This window comes from Anoplolepis gracilipes, chromosome 12 (assembly GCF_047496725.1).
Source record: "Anoplolepis gracilipes chromosome 12, ASM4749672v1, whole genome shotgun sequence".
NCBI classification, from domain to species: Eukaryota; Metazoa; Arthropoda; class Insecta; order Hymenoptera; family Formicidae; genus Anoplolepis; species Anoplolepis gracilipes.
The window spans coordinates 4,190,320-4,208,996 of NC_132981.1; the positions used below are offsets into that span (position 1 = coordinate 4,190,320).

The 18,677-nt window shown below is 31.7% G+C and overlaps 1 protein-coding gene across 1 annotated transcript in view; it reads right to left on the bottom strand.

Moving 5' to 3' along the window:
• The window catches only part of LOC140671784 (neural cell adhesion molecule L1), a 151,543-nt gene extending 144,951 nt beyond the window's left edge, over nt 1-6,592 (bottom strand). The window contains exon 1 of the mRNA XM_072903390.1: nt 5,966-6,592. The gene's annotated coding sequence lies outside the window, so the exon portion shown is untranslated. The remainder of the gene's footprint in view (nt 1-5,965) is intronic.
• Nucleotides 6,593-18,677: the final 12,085 nt, after the last annotated feature.

Here is an 18,677-nt window from a genome sequence, read left to right on the forward strand (position 1 = left end):
GGACATTGCGGAAAGGTTCGCCGAAAACTATAAAATATAATTCTAGCTTGCGCGTCACGTACTTTGCCATCGCCCCGACGATATACATTCCGACAGGTACGTGTTGCGGACTTGGAAAACGCAACAGGATTATCGGCGTAAAAAAAAAAAAAAAAAAAAAAGCGGACGTTATCCGGGGTTGTTCGAATCGCGATCAGTCATCTGTGCGCGCTGCGATTCCGCGGCAACGCGACAGGAAGCAGCGTGATGAGACCAGCGCGGGAAACGCTTCAGGACATTCAGGTTTCATGTCAGCGTCCTTTTTAAAACGTATCACAAACCTGCCTGACGATCAAAATCGTCAACGCCTATAGCGACTTGAATTTTCCGGAAATATCATTGTTAATGTTTAACGATAACTGTTTCTTTTTTTATTTTCAACGCATGCAAGGAAAAAGTTATGCGCTGAAATATTTTACATAATATATTTGTCCTTTGCAGCTACACATTCTACATTTTTCGCCACTCTTCATTTCCTCTTTAATATTTAAATATACCTGCTGTTATATATCTATTTCATTTGGGAGTGTAAAAAAAATATTGTGGTGCGAAAAAACCATAATGAACAAATTTAATGATACTTGCGTTTGTATCATGTTGTACCCGATAGGAATATAATATAAATATTTAACATGTATTGTGTGAATATTTTTTTAATTAGATTTTTGTATCAATGTAATCGAATTTTAAATAATAGAGAACATTGTAAGTTAAATTGCCGTATTTTTTAATCAATTAAAAAATATTTTACATTAAATTAAAAATAATAATAACAAAATTATATAATGAACTCTCACATGTAATATGATATAATACGAATGTTTGATAAATAATACAAATAGAATATAACAAAGAAAATAAATATATTACATGCGTTGTAGGCATCACATATCGTAGAGAATTGAAATTTATCAAATTTTCATGTAATGAGCAGTGCGAGAAAATGCGGTTCATAGACGGATTGAAGTGGTCAAGTTTTGTAGAAATATTTTTTTATGCATAAGAGAATAATATGAAAAAAATACTAGATTATATCCCAACAATGCAACAGATTATGAAATGTTTAACAATAAGTAATATCCAGAGAAATTTGTAAAAAAATTTTTGGATAATTTCTAATTTCTAAATTTCAGTATTTTAACCATTTTTTTTTGCATGTTTATTAAAATATTTAATAAAATTGTATTTATTATTGCGTTGTATTTTATGTACACAGATTTATATTACTTATGCTTCAATTTAAAATTGCTTTAGTGTGTACATATATGTATATAAACATTTCAGATATAATCTTTATTATTTTAAAGTAATTCTTTTATGTTCCATTTTGTTATTTAATTATATAAAGTAAAAACAGATGTATTTAATATTTAACAAAAGAGAAACGTACATATATATATATATATATATATGTGTATAGTATATTTATTCAATATATCGATTTTTAGAGAAACTTGATAAATTGAAATTTACAATAATCAGTGTTTGCATTTGATGGCAAAAAAAAAACAATTAGATAAACAATTACATGCAATTGTTTACCAGTAAATTTTCGAGATAAATAATTCCTTTTTTGCGTAATTTAATGGCAGCAACGTTAAGGTTTAATTGGATTGAGCTCTACAGAAAGAAGCTAACCAACCAACAATCACAATGTTGTCAGTTGATTCTCCCCCTCTACGGAATGTGATCCAATTAAGCCATGTATTTTGCAAAATAAAAGAATGATTTACGCGGCAACGAACGAAAAAATGGCTTCTGAAATTTTTGCAACGGCTCGCTTGCTTTGTTTAGTTTCGCTGGCTTCAATGATTTATTTTTACGAAGGAGAAACGGAGGTCTTTATCCCTCTCTCTTGGTCTTATTTTTTTCCCTCTTCTATCGCTGATAGAAAGAAAAGTTATGTGTGCCTCGCAGTAAATTTTCCCACTTGGTAATCCGTTTATGCTGGCCACGACTGATTTATGAGATTGCTCTGCGTTCGCTATACGCTATCGTATACTTTCTCTCTCCCTCTTTTTTCTATCTATCTCTCTGCCTCTCTTTTTCTGTTTCTATCTCGGTTTTTTTATACCATTTTGTGGTTTTTGTAATACTAGCTTATTATAATATTATATTATATTAACTATTAATTAATAAATAAATTTTACTAATTAGATTATGAAAATTGATATTAAATTATTACAATTATACATAACAATAAAATTGGCAGGATAGTGTATAAGAGATGTACAAATGAATTGCTGCTATTCATAATGAATCGGATTGAGTTATTGTATATATAATATGACGATGAAATTAATTATTATCTTATTTAATATATATTCCAAAATATATATACAAATACATTATATTATACGGATGTTTTTTTTTCCTGAAAGCAGTGAGAAACATTATTTTTTATTGTTTATTATTTGAAGTATTTTAAAAAATATATATTTTGTGAAACTTTAATTTTATTTAAAAAATAAAATCTGAATATAAAATAAAAGATGATTATTTAATTGTGATATAAAGAAGTGTTTGATTATTTTTATTTTTAAATGTGATCTATATATGTTTTATATATATTATATAATATTGAAGATGCCTACAAAAAATATATACTTTACATTCTATTTTAGTAAGATAAATCTCATGTGTTGATTTCTATCATATTATCTTAAAATTTACAGTCCTCTATTTGTTATTGTCTTCTTCAGACTAATAGACAGTAAGGTACGAGTTTGCATATCGTCTATGATCCGCGAAATCGATCGCAGTCAAGCTTTGTAGCCATTGAACAAACGAGTAAATGAGATTCGCGATGTATATCGAGTGCGACCCAGTTCGCTGCCACTATGCGAGAAGAACAATGCTGCTGTGCTCGATACACCGTATATCATATACGCGCCCTCGCGTCATGTATGTACAGAGTGTCCCAAAAATCGAGTATTTCCTTTAAAGCATGAATTGTTTGCGAAATTTCGAATTAATCTTGTCTTGGCAGAAGGTTCGATAAAAAGCCATTATTGATTGCGACTTTTTAAGCGTTCAACGGCAAATATATATTTTACGGTTTGATATTAACTTAACGAAATAAAATTAATTTGAAATTAATAAAAAAATTACGCGGGTCTGTCATATGTTTTATTAAATTTATATAATTTGCAAATTTTATAACATATTTTTGATTAAATTTATCGATATTCAGAATTTTCAATTCTTTTATTAATTTCAGCCTCTAATATTTGTAATTTAGAAAGAAATGTGCGAAATATAATTGCAAAATCACGCTAAAATATAACAAAATCAATATCAGATAAGTCATCTTTAAAAAAAAAAAAAACTGATATCAATGTTTCTAATGAAGAAATATTCCATTAAAATCCTAATCTGCTAAAATTCTTTAATTTGTAATATTAAAAGTGTGCTTTGCCAATATAAACTATAAATAAAATTTTAATTAAAATTACATTTACTGAAATTGATGCAAAAAAAAATTTGTTTATAAATAGTTCAAAATAATTAAATCATCACAATAGAATTTTAATTTTGATTGCCAACATCGTCCTTAAATGTAGTCCCTAAAACTTTCAGTCACAAGAAAACTTATATCGCCTTGAGAGTTATTAAATAATGTGTCTCTCTACGATATCGGTCTATTTTGAATCATCCTGTATGCGTTCCTCGTGTGTGGGACGTGACTGTCAAGAGGGGGAGGAAAAAAGGAGATACGTGATGTACGGCTTGATTTCTTAGCGACGGCGGAAAAAGGCGCGACGCCGCGCTGTTCCAAGAAACAAATCGACCCGCGTCCGCGCGCTTGTACATTTTCCGCCACTCCTCTCAACCATCCCTTTCGACAAGTCTCGCCTCTTCGTGCACCGTTCCCACCCCGTCGCGGCGAAACCCCTTTTAGCAACATTATTCTTCCACAGAGACCCGGGATGCAAGTACTTCAAAGGAGATTTAGTGACACGAATACGTCCGTTTGTGGATGGGGGATTGTGTCAGGTCCCATGGACAGGCATTGACGATGGACGATGCGATCCCAAGGGAATCGCAACGCTTGAAATGTATCCGTGTAAATTATAAAATGAGTCTCCTAGAGAAAGGACTTTGCCAAGAAAAATTTAATGCTATCGATGCAATGATGTTAGACTAGTTATTATTGCAGAGATTAACTAATGTGTCTCATATATATATTTATATAATAAATATAATTATTCTAAATATTTTGTTATGATTGAATGATCTCTTGCAAAATAGTATTTCTTTCAATAATGACGGGATTATCTAAAAAAATTATTGTAAATTTCTGTAAAGGCTCTGCACAATGATTTTATTATTTTCATGAAAAATGTATCGAAATCTTTATTTTCGTGATATTTATATTTTATCACTTATATTATTTTTAAAAAGACATCTAATTTATGTATACTAACTTTTGTGCAACATTGATTAATTGTAATATCCTCTGCCGTCGCAATAATTGCCCATTATATTAACAATATACTTGTTATATATTAATAATAGTGTAATAATAACTATTTCTATTATTTAAGCTGAAATTTGATTGACATTTATATGCTTTGATTTTTGACAAAATATCTGAACGAGAAATACAACCGAGCACAACATATTTCATCTATTTTATATTTGAACTAACTCAATTTGCAGTATTAAAGAACGAAGCGGGAAACGATGGCTTTGTCCATTTGTGGATTGCTTCGGGCTATTCGTGTTCACTAACAATAAGCAGATACTGAAACAAATTTTTATGCATGTTTGCAAAAAATAGAAAAAGACCATAAATAATATTTTTCACCTACTACTTTTGATATTCGATTCTAACGTTGTTTACTCAACAGTCAATGTTTCAATTTCATGAAGAATGTTGGATTCAGCATTCTTAAGGTTATTTTGGCAGACCATTTCAAATTTAGAAGGTAGAAATGCAAAGCAACAGGGAAGCTTATGAATTTTCATAACTGTCCAGTTTACTGAATTATTCATGAAATACAGTATAAAATTTGATTATTGTTAACTATCAGTCTAACTAACATATCGTTGAAAGAATGTAAACTACATATTCAGAATTATATTTATAATAGATTAGTTGCTTTCATAATTTTCTCACAATTAAAGATCTCTTAAAAGTTAAATCAACATTAGATTCGCAGATAAAATGAGTTAATTTTATTGAAGTACTTATTATTATAAATTGTGTCACAAGAAAGTTGTATAATGTATACGATATCTAAAACGATAAAGAAATACTATGTAAAAGTTAAAAAAATAGAAAAATGATATATTAAATATAACATGAAGTATTTTCATCATTTTCTCATTTATGTTTTAAACAACTTATGTATTTGATAATTAAAAATCAAAATATACATAGTTTAAATGTTTGAACTAATTTGTCGTCTCTCATTTAACTCAAACTGGTATTTAATTTTTTTTTTATTATAAAAGGTATAAAATATAATTAATATACAAATTTAAATCTATCAATTAAAAAAAATACAAATATATTTTTTATTTTTACATCCGTTTGTTATCTTCTTTTTATCATTGCAAATAAAAATTTGTATATCCGTCAGTAAAATACTGTAACGTTATAATCTATGTAATAATATATGTACCACCAAAAGCCCAAACATAGTACGTAATAGTTAATCATAAAAATTGATCATAAAATATTTAAAGTATAATACAACATGTACGAAATATTGTATTTCCTAAATTTTAAATTAATTATTAATAAAAAATCAACAATTATCACAACAATCCTCAATAATTAGTCACAAATTGTAATTACATTCTTTTATGATAAAAATTACATTTTTTTTCTTATGTATTTTCTTATCTTTAATCTTAATATAATATTTGCATAAATCCATTGTCTCGAGATTAAAATTAAATATAATTTAACACTCACCGTATGACGTGAAACGACAAAGGTGTAGTACACAACGTTGATCTGTGACAGTCTGCTTCTTTCCATCCCTTGCTGCTTTCTGACACTTGCGTGCCACCCACTCGCGAAAACAAAGTTAATTACAATTACTTGCGCGCGCACTAATCAACAAAATGCGACACGTGAACGCTCGACACTTTGAATGGCACTCCCGATATTGATTATACACGACACAAATTTGATGATACAGCTAATGTAAAAACAATACGAAAATTATGAACACACAATGCTTTAATACCATTCGGCTCAACTTTCGCAATTTACGTATCACATAGACTCAACTACCACAATGACGTTACATTTAATCACTAACATATAATAAACTATTATCGCCTGTAATTAACGTTGCAATGAAATAATTACTAGTGCTTCGCGATTTAAAATGTATGTATATGTATCGTATTAAATATATGTATGTACATGTGCCTCGATAAATAGTCATCATTTCTCGAGATTCTCGTTTTCGAATGCATATTACGAATCGTAAGCGAATTATAGAAATTATTAAATCGTGTCAATTGATATAATCAATGATTGCAATAATCGCACAAGAAAATTACGTTTGGAGAAATACCACTCACAAAATGTGATGCGTGATTTCTCTGCTCGAGTCTCGCCGTGTGAATAATAGCAAGGACTACGGAACGAATAAAGACACTGTGGAATGTGTAAACACGAGCGCGCTACGTCAAGGTCGAGTATAGTACGTAGTAGTTGTACACATATAAGAGATAGCTTACATACCACAGTGTTTTCGTGTCCCGTAGTCCTTGTTATCATTCGCACGGCGAGACTCGAGCAGAGCAGTCACACATCATGTGTATACGTAGTATCTCTCTTATATTATACATATATCTTATATTATATATATATATATATATATATATATATATATATATATATACTTGCAAATTATGTACAAATAGCACAAATCACATATAAATTAACAAAAAATTTAAAGCAAGCGAAACATATTTGATTCTAATGTAAGTATATTTAAAGAAATAATTACCGCTTATTAATATCGCAATGAAACAATAATTTGTAATTTCTATCCCTTGTCATTTTAATGCTTATTTCAATTATTATAGAAAATATGTAACTGTTTTGATAAATATACTTAATTTTTATTAAAAATGAAATTAAACATTGCAAATTCTTTTTTATCTTTCACTGATGCTATACAATTTTGAATTGAACGCATGGATTGTTTAAAATCCATATTAAAACGGGTAAAATTTTTTCTTCAATCTCAACGCGTAATTGTATCTACAGAATTCTTGCAGTTTGAAAAGTTTATTGCAGACTCGTCGAGATTCTTTTATCGTTAAAAAGAGAAACGGGGAAAACGACATGCCATCACTGTCCGTGATTTCGACAGCGGGATGATTATTCTCTCGGCCTGATGATTATGCCACGCGATGAGGATTTCATTGGTTAACGAATTTATGCGGCGCTCGAAGTGCATAGTAAAATCTAACATAACGAGATACAGTTAGCGCACAGCCATCTCGTAAAATATCGCGGCGCTGCACTAGTCCGGGGATACGACACCCCCGAGGACGTATGCCAGAATATTTCCATCTCCGGGAAACAGAGACGTGCATCCTGCTCCGCTTCGATACTGTATATTCTCTCGTCCATCACACTTTTATGCAAACAATCCTCTCGACGTCTTTTTATGTTATTAGTTTGATACCCTGCACCGAGACAACCTACACTTCACCTATCAATTCATTTTATACAATCAATTCACGTTTATCTCTTTACGCTGCTTTTTTTGACAAGGGATGAATAGTGATAGACATGAAGAGCTCAAACGAATAAGAAAGATTATATTGTTAAATTTTTGCAAATAAACTATCCATCGAGAAACAAAATCGTCTATGAGTAGATATTGCATCGAAGCGACAAGAAAATTTTTATTATTTTTTTAATAAAAGTTAAATTTTTTACACGTAATAATAATACAACTTTATTATTATTATCATACTTAAATATTAAAAAATATAATTACTATTTTGCAGTAAATATAAAATATAAATCTGGTTACTTTTTTAAATAATTCTATATTATTTTATTATATATTATTTTATATTATTATTTTATTATATAGATATTTATATATATATATATATATATATATATATATATATAATGATACTAAAGATATTCTTATAATAAAACTAATTAAAAAAAATAATTTATATATAAGTAATATTTTATTTAAAAATTTCTAAAAATATATAGTTTATATGATTTTTTTGAAACACGTAGATAAACTAGTTTCATAAGCCACTATGTTGATTTTCGAATAAGCGCAAAAAGTTTAATTATAGCGAGGTAGAAATACACGAGAATTTCCGCGTTTGAAGGAACATAGTCCAGGAAATAACGAACATCGAGTGTCATCTCTGAATCGCGTGAAAATGATTAAGCGTATCTGCAACAGCTCAATTCTATGCGGTACGTTTGTCGAAGCGTTACAGACGAAAGTGAATCATCCGTGAGTCATGGTATCCCAGTCTCGGTGTAACATCATCCTGTTAGCGTTTTCCTAACGTAATTTCTGCAAATATATGGCTCAGACGGAATCTGCGTTGTACTATATCGATAAACGTATATTATTACAATCAAGTTAGCAGGAGTTATTATAGCAGCCTTTATCTTATTCAACGTAAAAATATGAACAGAAATTGATTAAATAATATGTTATGTTTCGATTCTTCGTTATTTGTTTGCATATCTGACAAGCGTATTCTCCAACGAGGGTTTCCTGTGCATCGTTGTGCTTCAAGTAATGGAATACTTGTTTATAGCTTACAACATTATTTACCGTGACGATCATTAAATTATTTAGCTCATTCACGTGACGTTAATTTATCTCTTAATTGCAAAACGCAATAATACGTTCTATTACGCTAAAGGAGATCGGTATACGTATTTGACGTTGTCAATATCTTATCATTATTACGTTTGACAAGAGAATGGAAATGACGTTTAAACCAGCTGGTGAATTCTGTACGCGCGTGTTTCCGTAGACCGTATTACTACTTCCGTGGACTTACCTGTATTGCCGGGGCTTATATATGGTTGATTCATTCTCTGTTTGATTCAAAGCCCACCACGTAATTGGCTGCTGCCGTTCGGCACGTCCGAAAATGTAGGCGTCGTGACCGACTGATCAATGAATTTTCGTCTGACTAATGCCATACAAGCCAAGCCGCGTGTCAGCCGCAAGCAAACTGTAATTTGATTTCGCATCGCGTATCCTAGAATCTCACGGGATATACATAGCCAAGTCGTTAACAACAACACGGCATCGATGCACCATGTTCGGCGAAAAGGTAGAGTTTTGAATACGAAATTTTGGCTATTATCCATGTATGTGTGTGCATATATGTATGCATGTGACGAGTTTGTAAATGATTAGAGTTGGTGGATTTATCATCCGCACATTTTGCACGAATGCGAAACATTGTTGCGCGTGACGTTTCAATCAATTATAATGTCAAAAGAAATATGCGTGAATCTCGCATACGCAAGAAAGTTTCATTTCTATATATGTATGTATGTATATATATATATATATATATATATATATATATATATATATATATATATATATATATTGCACACACGTAGTAACATCTTGTAAACAGATGTTCACAAAAAGTGATAGCTTTTAATGAAAGTATACAACAGCGCAAAAGAATATATGTACTTGCAAACTGCAGATATAATTCGTGACTAAAATTACACATTAAATTCATTTAGACGAGAACACCTTTGAAATAAATTAACAGAAGGTAGAAATAAAGGTACATTATTCTCGGACTCGTAATAAAAAGAAATGTACATAAAAATATATTATAAAATTAAAAAATAATAAAAAATTAAAATACCAACTACGTATATAAATAAATAATAAAATTAAAATAGAAAATTGAAACAAAAAAATAATAAGAGAAATACACAAAACATTACATTATTAAAATGCGTAAAATCAGTGGCTTAAAAATGTCAACGTTATGTCACTCAATCGATACTTGATAACATTATTTTATAAATACATTTTATATGTCTTACAATAAAATATATCTTTTAAGTTAAAAAGATACAATTCCTGAGAGTATAATGATTGAATGCAGAATCGAGTAACGGCAGTAAATCGCTCGTTTTCCTTCGATGCGTCACTCAATCGAGGCGGAAACTTCTTGGGGTAGCGATTTCACAGTTCTGTCTCCGACGACGATAAAAATCACGTCGAAGACGAAGACGTTTAATCGCGCAACGATGAACGCGACTTTCTCGTTAACGCGACATCGTTGCACCGATTATCGGAATGTCCATCGCGTTTTATATGTATATAAAGGGGCGCGTCTCTCTTTCAAGCTAGATTTATTTCAGGATCGCTCTGCGCTCCGAGATTCTTCATTCTCGTACGAACGGAATGGCGCGTGACGTAATATACGGAAATAGATGAGACTTTGTAGAAATTGAACGATGCGCGGATTCGCAGGGAACGATGGAGAGGCGGCGTATGCTAACAAGTGCGATTCAAACTCGCGTCATCGATTTCCATGCGGGAATAAGGTGGAGGGTCGTACGATCGCGTACGTGAACACGCCGTGTTGATCGGTGAAAACCTTCGGCGTATGAATTTTGCAAACAGCCATTTCTATAAAAGATCGCGGATGCATTGCTATAAAAGAGGGTACGGTCGAACGCACGCGATGTACAATGCTATTCTGTCAACACAGAGGTACGGATACGTAAAGTATGAAGCGCGCGGAAACGCAATCACAACATGATAACGGAAGACCAACTATTGCATTTCTGTGCAAAGAAGCGAATAGAAAACAGTTATCTTCCAAATATTTTTTTGAATAACAAACGAAATAACGATCGCGATTCAAAGAGTTAAAGTAAGGTTTTTGTTCTTTTATCATGTAATATCTGTCTGACAGTTTTATCTTATATCGTATACGCATATATGTATTTATTTATCTTATATATCAAAAATTTATCTTTTATATTTCTGGCATTTATCTTTGCTCTGTCAAGAAAGTTAATGTAGGCTGCATACGTATAATCACGTTTCTAAAATCAATACAATATTTATTGTATACGTATATTGCAATCGTGTAAATGAATATTCGCATCGATCCGGATTATTGGTATCCGATAGCAGGATAGGAATATCTGAATATCTAATTTGTTTTGCTTCCCCTATTCCTCCCCTGTATTTTGCTATAACAGCACGTAATTCCGAGGAAAGGAGAATCGCTTTATTGCTGCGATTCTCTCTATTTTGCAGGCTTACGAAAGACATTGTATGCCGATACGAAACATATGTTTCTCTGCAGAGAAGAGACTTTAAGCGATTCGGTTAGATTAACATTTAATGAAATAATACCGGACTTTGTATAGTTTGTAAGCTTAGGCGAACAATCGACATTGCAGTTATCTCTCTTTCTCTCCCCGCTCCTGTGGCATGTAATGTTAGAAAATCGCGTGCAATGGAAAAAGCATAAGCGCGAACTCAATTTAAACTGTCACATACGCCAGCAAGAAACACGTCGCAACGAAGAGATATCATGCAGATCCCAGGAGGATTTATTTCGTTGCATCCCGTCCCTCGCGCCCACCCGCCATCGCTAAAAGTGACAAGATTTCAACCCCTCGTTCCTTTTGACATTTTCATCCCTTTTATCTCTTTGAACTTCTCCCTTTTGCCCACCATGCCGTTATGGAAAGCTTCTCTATGAATTCGCAACGAATGACCTGCTCATAAATATCGATGTCCATGCATATCGCTTAGTAATTCATGGGAAATGATTGCTACGGAAATCGACAGTTTAGAGTTTAAATGAAGCAATATACTCCTTTTAAAAGCAAAATATCCAACAGTGTCAAAAATGATGATTAATCGTTATTTTTAAATAGTATATATTTATTATATATTTCATCCATACCTTTCTGCCAATAATTCGATGGAAGACACAAAATCGCATTTTTCACAAATTTTATACGCTTAACACTAACGGGAAACATCGAAGCGCCAAGAAACTGGGAAATCTCTCTCTTGATAAAATTTCCGAAAGTTATTTATTTTTAAACCAGGGCACGGTACAGCTATTTAAACTTCCTGTAACCTTCGGAAGTGTAATCCGCTCTCTTGTAAAGAGCAAGCTCTGACGAAATTTCCCGCGTCGAATTCAATAATAGTGAATTTACGCGTCTGACGACAGCCAGCGTGGCAAACTTTTCTACACAGGCGCAATTTCCTTCGCGATCGCAAAGTTCTTTCAATCTTTCTCTCCTTCGTTACTGTATCACCCTTGCGGCGGAGCACTTTTAACGTGCCCCGTCGCGGCATAAAACGATGTGTTTTATGCACCGTCCGGCACATTATCGGCTTAACGTTCCCGGGAAAAATCTTTCCGTGGTCACGAGAAGAAAAATTTTGACACGCGTCAAACAAAAAAAAAGGGCACGTCACGTTTGAAACGTAACGGAAATTATTTTTTCGACACGTTACATAAAACTTTCCCAATCGAATCGAGAGTAAAAGAATCGACACGGAAAATAGTATAAAATATTCGTCAAACAATACAGACAACAATATTTTTGAAAAAAAGGAAAAAATTTTATATGAGAAAAAAAAGTAAATCTTTTTAAAATATAAATTTTGTATAGAAATTAAAAATATAGATTAAAATAAATATAAATAAAAAATATTAATGAAAATTAGTATAGGCTGATATAAATTCAAAAAATTATATAGATCTTGATTAATTCTATTGTACATTTCTCGTTTACGTACACAAATTTATATTCTTTTAAATAGGATTAGATGCAGCTATAAAAAGATGTTTTATCGAATTTATTACTTTGTGAGATGATGGTCGCATACATCAGCAGATGAACCCTGTGGAATTGAGAGAGTCAAAACCTTCTTCGCGCATTTAAGGAGTATTATCATGTCAGATGTTCAGTAGACGATCTATCAAATGATGCGCGACAGCCTCTGTATGATGGATCGCTGATGCTTTGTACAAGGTATATTTCATCTTACTTCAACTTATAATATTAAATAGAGCGCGTGACAGATCGTCCGACAATATATGAAGTTTTTTGATCGTGTAAAACTGTCTTCATCAACCATGAAATATGAAGCCGATCAACAAGCTAATAGGTATACGGAAATTAGTAATAATGTAAATATATGTCAACATAATGAGCCTTGTAAACTAAACACATCTTTTACTATTAACAAGAAACCTAATTTATGAACAGAGAAAGCAGTTGTTCATTCTTTCTTGCCTCCTGCATTTATTATCGTTTTATGATATTAGCTGTAAACAGATGTAAATCAGATAATTTATATAAAACGTTGAATCTGACGTAATCCTGGTACAAAAATTAGACAAATAATTCCATTCTGCTTTTAAATGTTGCCCGTTGTACGAGTACTAATTTTTCGAAGAACAGATTGGGCGCGAGATGGGACGCAAACGATTAAATCGGCTTTTCATCAGACGCGAGCGCGCGCGAGAAAAAGCAGTTAGTTTTCCTTTCGTGTTCTGATCGAACCGAACGCCGGAACTCAACGTGCACGAGACAGCGAAAGCACTCAAGAAAATCTCTCGTTCGTCCGGCGAGCAATCGATTGCCGAAGAAAAGCGTTCGCGGGAACGCCGATCTCTCGTCGACAAACAACCGTGGACCGACCGGCGTGGTTCGGCCATAGTACATAGGCTAGTGCACATCTATTACTCGCTCTTTCACGGAAGTGCGCTAAATCGAAATTCGAATCGGGAGACGCAGACATTGCCCCTTCTCCCCCACCCATTTTTTTCCTCCCTATAAGTGCTGTCGGAGAATGTACGCGATATAAAGCCGCGATAACACCGAATGTATCGACAAGCGCGACCGTGCTTTTTCACACCTTGATAAATTTCTTATTATCGATGTTGCGATGTTGTAGATGCGTCTCGTACTTGACTCGATGAAAAACTTAAAGACTAATTGCCTGGTTAAATTTTTTTTTTTTTTAAATATATTTCCCACTTTAAAGTTGCATGTTAAAATCATAGAATGCGGCTGTTGCAATATATCAAAATTTTAATCAAGTGAATATTACTATGTAAAAGCAAACTCGTTAGAAATTTTACACCTACGTTATGAATAGATGTACTCTCTGTTTTTAATTTATCTTTATTATTTCATATAATAATTTTATTATTTTATATAATTTTTTCTATCTCTCAAATATTACGTAAAAATAATTTTTTTATAATTAAATTAATCTGACGCGTATAAATTATAAAATATAAAGCGACTGTTTTTTTAGTATGCATTATAAGAAACAAAAGTATTATCTCTTTCATAAAAAATGCTGACAAAATGATGACAAAAAGAAAAAAAAATGTTAAAACTATTTTTATAATTATCAGTTACGGAGGAAGTTGCTAGGAAGTATTTGCGATAGCAATCAACTAGAAGTTTCTGCCAGATTTCACTTCAAATTGTTCCTCGTTTAATTAGCATATATATGGTAAGGGTGACACTCGATTGCCCACGTCCCGATTGTCCACGGATCCCTTTGATTGGTAAATCTAATAAAAAAACCTAAACATCCGATCGCTGTGAATAGTTATAGGCAAATGGAACGTTCCCATACAATAACAATTGTTGCCTCTATTTCAGCAATCGACTTTTTGTTTAAAACAGAAATATTGAGACATTAATTAATTTGGCGAGCAATAACAGACAGTTTGCTCGAATAATTCATATTTTTAAAATTACTTTTTGTGCGCAGATCGAGTTAATAGGGAGAGAACAATTTGCCAGAATGTACTTATAAGTAGCCTCTTGAAACCCGCGCTGGTACATTTTATAATTTTCAAATTGATGAAGCTGTTACATCGACCTAATTACATATTTTACCGTACTTTTACATTACATAACTATCAGAAATACAATTAATATTCTCTTATTATTATATTGACAGATATCACAACTTGTAAATAATTATAATAAATTGTATTGTCTTTTTATCTCATTATTTGCTTCAAATTTACAACACACACATATGTTAAACACATAAAAGCTTGTCTAGATTAATAATTTATTGCAGATAATTATATAAATAAGCTTCGGATGCAACAAATAAAATAAAACTGTTACTGATGAAAGAATGTAATGTACATTGATGAGAACTGATTATTAAAAAGTTATGTTATAATTATTATCGCAAAATTATAGATATAATGATCGTGCGTTGCGCAGTAGCAAAATAATGATTATGACTACTAATAATTGTTAAAATTATCAAATTATCAAAAATTTAATAATAACAGCTAATAGGCTCTCAATTCAGAAATAAATTAATCAATAAAAAGGGGTTTTAAGAACCGAACGTAAGCTGTAGGGGCATACATATCGATTCGGCTTCTTTGTATTTTTTAATCTCGCCACTATGGCGTTACATTTGAGAGTGCACTTTTAAATTTGAGTATGCACTTCCACATTTTAAACTGTGTAGTGGGAGGCCGCTAGGTGATTCATTTTATGTCAAATGTAATCAAGCAATTGTAAGTGACCATACTGTTTATTTATTATTTTTGTATCACTGAGGATGATCCGAAGGAGGACCATTACGTCTGAATAAATTTGACATTATTTTCTTTAAACATTGTTTTTATTTACGCCCCTACATCTTGCGTTTGGCTCTTAAAGCTCCCTTTTATTGAATTAATTTATCAAAAATTTATTTTGATAATTTATTTGTTAAATTTATTTATGACAAAATATAAAAATATTATAATAGTCAAAGAGTCTGTAATTATATTTTAAAGTTTATATATTTTACATAATATTTATACTCTATTTTAAAATATAGAAACCAAAATGCAAAAGCACACATACTTTGTCGAAAACATATTTCTAGCAGCTACTGTGGACATGCTTAAATATGTGCATATCTGTTTTACTCGATTAAGTTTCACGTAAACTCTCCATCTTCGCTATCCGAGCGTAAGAGAGGGCGAGATACATCGTATTTCATAACTAGTTCTTCCTGGCAAAACTCGTCTCGTGTTCCAGCTCAATTTCCGCTTTCCGGTCTGTATAGTCTATAGGTATATTTTGGCATTTTGGCCCATATTTCTGAGGAAACTTTAGACAGCTATTACGGTCGCTGAGCTATTGGTAAAGAAAATTGTGACGCTAAAGCCGAAGCTTTCGATTGTAAATTCTTCGTCTAATTTCAAAAACATAGAGCCCTATTTTCTGTTTAAAACTATCCCTAACGTTAAATTTTTGGATAATTTGTCTGCCTAATATAACGAATTTTCATACTCTTGATTGTTTATAGTTTATACAATAAGTCATATTTGTTTTTACTATTACAATTTTTGCGAAAAAGTGCGTGTAATATAATATATATCGATTTATCTCACAGAAAAAAAAATTATATCTACAATGAAATGACGATTACTTTCTGATTGCGATTCGTAGCGAGCAATGCGAGGATATTATTGTGACGAAACCTTTAGCGAGACAGATGTCGATGTTCACGCGCTGTCTCGGTTTTTTTTTTTCCCCCCCGAGTGGAAGAGTGCGTGAAATAAAGAAAGGGGAGAACGGCGATAAAGCTATTCGGATTCCCTGATCGGTCAATAACGGTTTCCCCTGGAATATAAATGTCTCCGCGAGCAGCCAACCGACGCCGTTCAGTTCGGAGTAGGTATCGCTTTGCCTTTTAATCTTGTAGCTTTGCCTCTTTTAATCTTGTTCCATCAACCTTTCTTCCCTCTCCACAAACTGAACGACGCAATTTCTCCTTTCTGTCGATGTAACCGGATGTGCGTCCGCGGATGGATTCTCTGTGAGTTACGCAGAATCACATACATATCAGTGAGCATGACTCATACAGTCAAATCAGGATATTTCGTGTATACACATTTGAACGAACAGCTTTTACGATATTTTCATATGCACAGTAACCCATCTCTGCTGCATCAAAAGGCTGTGATAAAAAATGGTCGGATTTATGGTTTGTCTGAAGAATAAAAGATTGCATGCAAAATGCATTAGGATAAAAGAGATTGCATGTGTCCATCTTACATTTTAGAATAATTAAAAAGCTTCTTTTACGAACAAGAAACATGAATTACAACAATTAAATATACCAACGCAAAGACGTGCAAATCTCTTTTTATTATATATGAAAAAATAATCTTTGTACTCCTGAAATATAACATCATTCCTTAAAACTAAATTAAAACTCTTTTTAAGCTTTTATTGAACACATATAATATAATTTTAATATTTTTTTATCATTGTTTACTCTTTAAACATTTAAAGTCTAATCTTTTTTTAAAACAAAATTTTTCAAATACATATAAATCTTTTTTATTCTTTTAAATTCTGTGTGCATCGTTAAAATATTTTTCATCAAAACACATGTGAAAATTAAAAAACCAAAAACGTCAATATTTTTTTGTATTTATCATCCACAACGCTTTTATATTATCTAATATAAGAAATATTTATAGTAATATATAGTATCTTATTGAGCGAGAAAAATAAGTTTATTTAAAAGCCAACAAATTCTATTAACATACAATTAGTCACTTTTTAATAATTAGCAAGATTCATAAGTTTCTAATCTTATTAGCTTTATTTTAATAAATTGTAACTCAGAAATTTATGAAGGTGACTTTGTCAGCGATATATTATCTGCGATAATATATCTGAAATTTAGATTTTTTTATGGAAATGCATTCAAATTTTTTTTATCCATGTACTCAAATTAAGCTCTATATATAAAAAGCTTATTATTATTATCCTTTAAATTGCGTTCTCTCATCGTATCTAAATTTATTATTTTTTTTTTTTACCTTACTATTTAATTCTTTTAAATACAGTATATCAAATCAAAAGAATAAGAAAAATTTGTTTTTATATTATTAAGATTGCCCTATATCTATTTAATAGTATTCGGTCTTATAACAGATGCAGCAATTATTCATGCATAAAATGCATGTGATTATTCTCTAACGCAAATGAGGTAGTAGCTTTGAAATGAGGTAATGCACGTAATTTTAACGAATAAGCGGCCACAATGAACCTAATAAACTGAAGTTCCGCGATTTGCTCACCGGGACGTGTAATGTACATAACGAAGTGGAAAGTTTTCACCAGCTTTCTGAAGCTTTAATTTATAAGAAGAGATAAATAACTTAATAATAAAATAAATAAGTTAATATTAAAAGCATATACGTATATATATATACTCAAAATTAATAAACATGATGGCTCTATATAACATTATTATTATTAAAACAGTCGCAATGCTTTTGATAAATCTTAAAAATGAATAAATATAATAAATTATCATATATATATGATCATCACGAAAATAAATGCAGAATGGTTTACAATTTCTCTTTTCGCGTAATCGATCTTGTATGTATAAACAGCTACCGATGATATTTCCTTGTGAGATATTGAGAACCTTTTCGACAACGAACGATCGGTCCAAAAGCCGATCTACTGCTAAGACCATTCCTTTTGCTCTCGAGCAACTTCGCGACGATGCTCGAGGATATCTACGGCGAGAACGCTGAAAGATTCGGTACCGTAACAGTCGGACCGGGCG